Below are 6,000 nucleotides of genomic sequence, written 5' to 3'. Positions count from 1 at the left end.
TGGCATAATGAATACCGATATCACATGATAATCCAAACTCCTGTGATCACTGAAGATAGGGCTGGCGAGACAAGTGTGCGGTCCATTGTACCGTTTGACCTTTCATATGCCCTTGCGCTGCTGGAGACTCAGCCGAATCAACCATGTGCACCCATTCCCGAACTCAGAACACTTGCCAACGTAACGGCGATAATTAAACTCCACAACCTTGTACTGTACACCTCGGCGGATGCTGTAAGTCTTCACACTTAACAGGGCATCATCCTTATCCTGAAATTGCTGACCAACCTAAAACTCTGTCATACCAACTGACCCTTCAGCATCTCTAGCGCCAAATCCTGCAGCCTCCCCAGGTACCCCCGGCTGCCTCATGGCATCCAAGTCCAAAGATAAAAAATGTGGAAGGTACTGCTGCGTGCCAGAGCTAGAGCCACCACCGGCACCGACAGGCTCACTCGCTCCGATCTCATCGCCACTATCATCAGCAATCATATCCGGCTCGACATCATCGTCCTCTACATCATCAAACAATCCATCTCCAGCCCCAGCCGGTGCAGCACAGTGTACAGAGGTAGGAACAAGTTCCGCTGTTCCAACCTCGTCGCCAACACTGCCGTTGAGATCAACAGCGAACGAAGGGGAGGCAACAGGCGGGGCGGGTGGCTCGTAAGCAGGGACTGAGGAAGATGCAACGGCAGGTCTTGAGCTAGAACCGGCAACCGTCGCTAAAGTGTTGGTATTCCGGTTCGAACTCCCGAGCTAGACACCACATCAACCAACTTTGCCAACAGCTCCGGTGTCCGAACTTCGGGAAACTGTCGGCGACAAAGAAACATGACCTGCAAGTCCTTATCATTCCCGATCGTGAAACTATCATACTTCACGCTATCTTGGAGCACCATGATTGGAATGCGATAGAAAAACTTCTTTACCCTTTTAACATCTTCTAGACCAAGTTTTTCCAGTACAGACCTAGCAAGGTCATCATAGCTCGTCGTAGAACTCACGATAATACAGAGAGGATCCTTATCGGTGAACTTGACACCTGACCGAATTTTTCTCTTAATCGATCCTTTTTGGTGAACCAACACTATAAAACTGTCCTCACCAGCCATATGACCCCTCAATGTTGAGAGCAACTCACGTTCATCACATATATATATAGGCCTGGAACACACTAATTCGAAACAACCTAATTCGAACTATATACACATAATTTGAATCAACTGAATTTGAATTAACTAATGCTTTGTTTTCCTTAGTAATTCGAGTCGACCTAATTCGAATTACGTATTGGTCCATTTTGCTACTAGTTCGAATCGACTTGATTCGATTTAATAAAGGATAATTCGAATCTACTTGATTCGAATTACATGCTTTTTATTTCAATGGTAATTCGAAACAAGTTGTTTCGAATTACTTGCATTTACAATTCGAATCGAGTTGATTCGAATTATATATATTTGCTCGTTGGTGGATTGTTGAAAAAATTTTGGTTTTGGCTAATTTGGGTAATAAAATTCTCCCATTGATTTATTTTGGTGTTTTACCCAACATTTTAAATACCGCATATCATATGTGTTGTAATTAAAACTGGTAAAGTTACATGCTCCATAACTTATTATTTTTAACTAATAGTAATCAGTAACATTTAAAAGTATAAACTAAAAATTTAATATTAAACTGTTGAATTAAAAATAAAATTTTATTAATATGTGTCTTAAGAACATTTTTTAAAATATAATAGTAATTTTTTAATATTTTTAATATATTTAATGTATTAAAAATATAAAAAAGTTTATTTTTTCAACAATTTTTATAAAATATTTATTTTATAATGTTTTTAACTTATGCTCTTGAAATACAAGTTAACAAAAGACTAAAATTTTTACATATGGATAATTTTAGTATAAAATACGAAAATATTTAATCATTTTAGTGTTTTATCCTACTATAATGATAATATAAAATATAAAAAATATTTTTAATTATTAAAAAATAAAATATCACTGATATTTTATAAAAAAATATTATTTTAAAAAAATATTAGAAACTACTAAAATTTATCATTTTTTATTATTATTTAGTTATTAATTTAATTTATTTAGTCTAAGCTTTTTAGGTTAATAATTCAACAATATATTTTATCTTATATTTTTAAATATTAATGATTAAAATGGTCAAAAATAATAAATTTTGATAATTATATTTTAATTGTTAAAAGACAAAATGTCCATAACAATATATAATACATAATTTAAGTCATATTTAAAAATTTTATTACTCATAATCTAATATATAAAAAAAGCTTCATTAACAAAACCCTTAAAATTTAAAATATTAAGTTATTGATTAAAACTTAAAAAGATGAGTTAATATAAATTAAAATGATTGATTCTTTATTGTTTTTTCCTTAAAATTTTGACCGTCCAAATGTTGGTGTTACTGTCCACGTGTTAAGATGTGATTGATGAGAGGGATGTGAGAGTGTGTGAAATATTGCAGTCAACGCAAGGGACATGGTTATTAAACGTTTCTTGAATTCAGATGAGTAGATGACTAGATCTAATTCTAGATCCACGTTGAGATAATGACACGTGGAAATAGGTTCACAGGTTGGCAGAATATAATTTAAATATTATTATTCTAATATAATAAATTTAATTATTTTAATAAATAATTATTTAATTGAAAACATATATAAATTAAATATATAAATATAATTGAGTAATTGAATCTTAGTATATATATTATAGAATTAATTTTTTAACATAAAACATTAATTGAACTACGATAAAAATTGGGTAAAACAAATATGGATTCATTTAAGGGTTTTTTACTTAAATAAATTGTATAGGAGTCAAAATTATCTGATTTCTCTGAAACGAATTTTGCAACGTGATTACGCTCTTGGTATTATTATATAAATCGTCCTAGAGTGTATAGAGTTATATAAAACGTGAATCATCTCAGCCTAGGACGATTAATGCATGAACTTGTAAGGTAAATAAAGCGTAAATCGTGCCAGGGTCTCTAGGGTTAAAAGAATACTATAAATCGTCCCAGGGTGGTAGATTTCACGTGTTCATGGGCTAAACCTCAATGGGCTGCCACGATTTATGAGTTATTGAGACCCTCTTCAGCCTGGCGCGATTTATGTGTTGGTTCGTAACACTAACTGGGTTGGGACGAATTATACCCAAGTTAGTAACCCTAAGGAGGTAAAGACGATTTATCTTTGTAGTGCAGGGTGAAGTTGCTGCGGCGTAAAGGTGAGGAGGTCTGGGAGCCACCATTTTTACCGGAGAGGAAGTTTGGAGTGAGAAGTGTTTCGGGTGTGGGGACCAGCCCGCGACGGAGGTGCAACTGGTAGTAGGCAGCGGCGGGTGAATGGCGCAGGTGGTGGTGGGAGTGGGCCGCCGGTGGCCGGCTGGTGGAGGAAGTATATCGTCCGGCGGTGATAATGGTCGGGAACGAAGGAGATATGTACCGCCTGAACGGCATAGCGCATGTTGCCGGATTTATTGATCAAGAGGTAAGTTTTTGAATTTTCTAATGTTGTTGAGTCGATGCCATGGGTATGTTAAGTACATTAATATGTTGGATGTTATAGTATGTTGGATAATATTGTATTTGCTGAATATGCATGTTAGACTATTTTTTTATTAAGACGTTGCCCGATACCATGTTTAGTGATTTAGTTAGTTTTTGGTTTAGTATAAGATGTTAGAAATCAGGGTTCTTAATAGATTATGGAATTCGCTCATGATAGATCGATGCTTCTGATGGCAGAATGCCCAAAAAATTGCTGTTGTTACTATTGTTAGCAGAACTCAACCGGACCAGACCGGTCAGTTTGAGAGGAAAACTGGGCAACCGGATCCTGAGCCGGTCTGATATGATGATCTGACCGGATGAGGCAACGAACCGGTGGGGTGCGGTAAAACCCAGAGTGAACTGGTTTAAACCAATGTCACTTGATTAAACCGGTTTGACTGAACTGCTTGAGAAGGGACCCCGTGTGATTGCTACCCGACACAGATTAGATAGGATGACTGGCGATGATGTAAGTTTGAAAGTCTATAATGCTATTTTCTGCATTTTTGTTTTCATATACTCGGTTGGTAATGTTGACTAATTTCCATGTTGCAATTCATTTGGATGCCATATAGCAGTCTTGAGGTGATCCAAGTAGTCCATCCTGACATACTCCGGCCTGACCACACGCTTTTATGGAAGTCGACCACTGCGTTGATATACTTTGCGTCAATAGAGTGGCATCAAGTTGATAGGATTTTATCCCAGCTCGGGGGAGTTCAGCACATCCCAGAGCCATCTATCAACATCGACTTCTTGTTATTGAAGGATGGTAGAGGACCCACTAGGTGGTTTCCTGAGGTATTCGCCACATGGCATCAGTGTTGGGATGAGAGACATCAGAGTGTGCTTTTGTTTCAGTTGGTTCCAGACCTCCGTCCGTCTGCTGAATATCTCGACTGGTGGTTCCGTGTAGCACGTAGGTTCCTTTCACATGATCGTCTACTCTTGGATCCTCGGGCGGGTGGAGTTCCCGTAGATGCTCCAGTTCGGGGTCATGTTGTCGCACCTGCTAGGCAGAAAGGACCCAAGTCATCACCCAAGTCATCACCCGGGACAAGCAAATCAGTAGCAAAAGACGGGGATAAAACAAGTGGAGTCGCCGGTTGCCCTGTTGGAACGGCGGTGGAAGTCCCTTCTATGACGCTAGTGGGCAGATTCGGAGCAGATCCCCCGCTGCTGCCCTCTATGTCAACCATTCTAGCAAACAACTCCAGCGCGCCTAAGTCGGGAAATCTTGCTTGACTGTGAAATATAACTCGCATGTCGTCATCACCCAACATCACGTACTTCCCAAACTTAACATAACCTTGCTTCAATGATATCGAAATACGAAAAAATAATTGCTTCACGCGTTTTTTACCACAGTTTTCAACCTTCTCTAATATACTACTGTGCAAATCCATCAACGTCGTTGACGGAGTTATAAACACACCTATCTGCTTTTTGCTCGAAAAAGTTACACCCTCACTTGTGTTTTCATCAATTTTTCCCCGGTGATGCACTAACAAGAAAATACTCTCCGCCATCTCTCACACCCTTAACAAATGTCCCGTGTGTTTCATCTGTTTGAAACTCCTTCATTTATAGAGTTTCTGCATGTGTAAATCGTCCTTACCTCCTTAGGGTTACTAACTTGGGCATAAATCGTCTCAGCCCAGTTAGTGTTACGAACCAACATATAAATCGCGTCAGGCTGAAGAGGGTCTCAATAAGGCATAAATCGTGTCAGCCCAATGAGGTTTACCCCATTATCACGTGAAACCTACCACCCTGGGACGATTTATAGTCTTCTTCTAACCCTAGAGACCCTGGCACGATTTACGCTTTATTTGCCTTACAAGTTCATACATTAATCGTCCTAGGCTAAGATGATTCACGTTTTACATAACCCTATGCACCCTAGGACGATTTATATAGTAATACAAAGAGGGTAATCATGTTGCAGAATCCATTTCAGGGGAATCAGGTAATTTTGATTCCCATACAATTTATTTAAGTAAAAAACCCTTCATTTAATTGTAACTAAGAGGCAGTTATATAAATATATAATGACTATCTAGACAAAAATTTTTCTATAAAAATGATAAATAAGAGTTATTATAAGTTTTTTTAATAATTAAATTCAATTAAATTGAATAATTGATTCAGATTTAATAAAAATTAATTTCACAAAAAAGAGTATGTACACATACGTTCGTGTCATTGTTTTAAAGCTGCACACATTAATATAAAAAATAGTTTTTTTCTCTTTTTCAAAACTGCAACAAAAAAATTTTAAACAACGTTCAAAATCTCTAAAAATCTTTGAAAAAATTCTTCAAAATCTCTAGAAAATCTTTGCAAAAACTCAATGAAATATCAGAATTACATTTGAAATCTTCAACAAGAAACACCAAAAGA

The sequence above is a fragment of the Arachis stenosperma genome, chromosome 5 (genome assembly GCF_014773155.1).
Source record: "Arachis stenosperma cultivar V10309 chromosome 5, arast.V10309.gnm1.PFL2, whole genome shotgun sequence".
In the NCBI taxonomy this organism is placed as follows: domain Eukaryota; kingdom Viridiplantae; phylum Streptophyta; class Magnoliopsida; order Fabales; family Fabaceae; genus Arachis; species Arachis stenosperma.
This window is presented reverse-complemented; position numbering follows the sequence as displayed.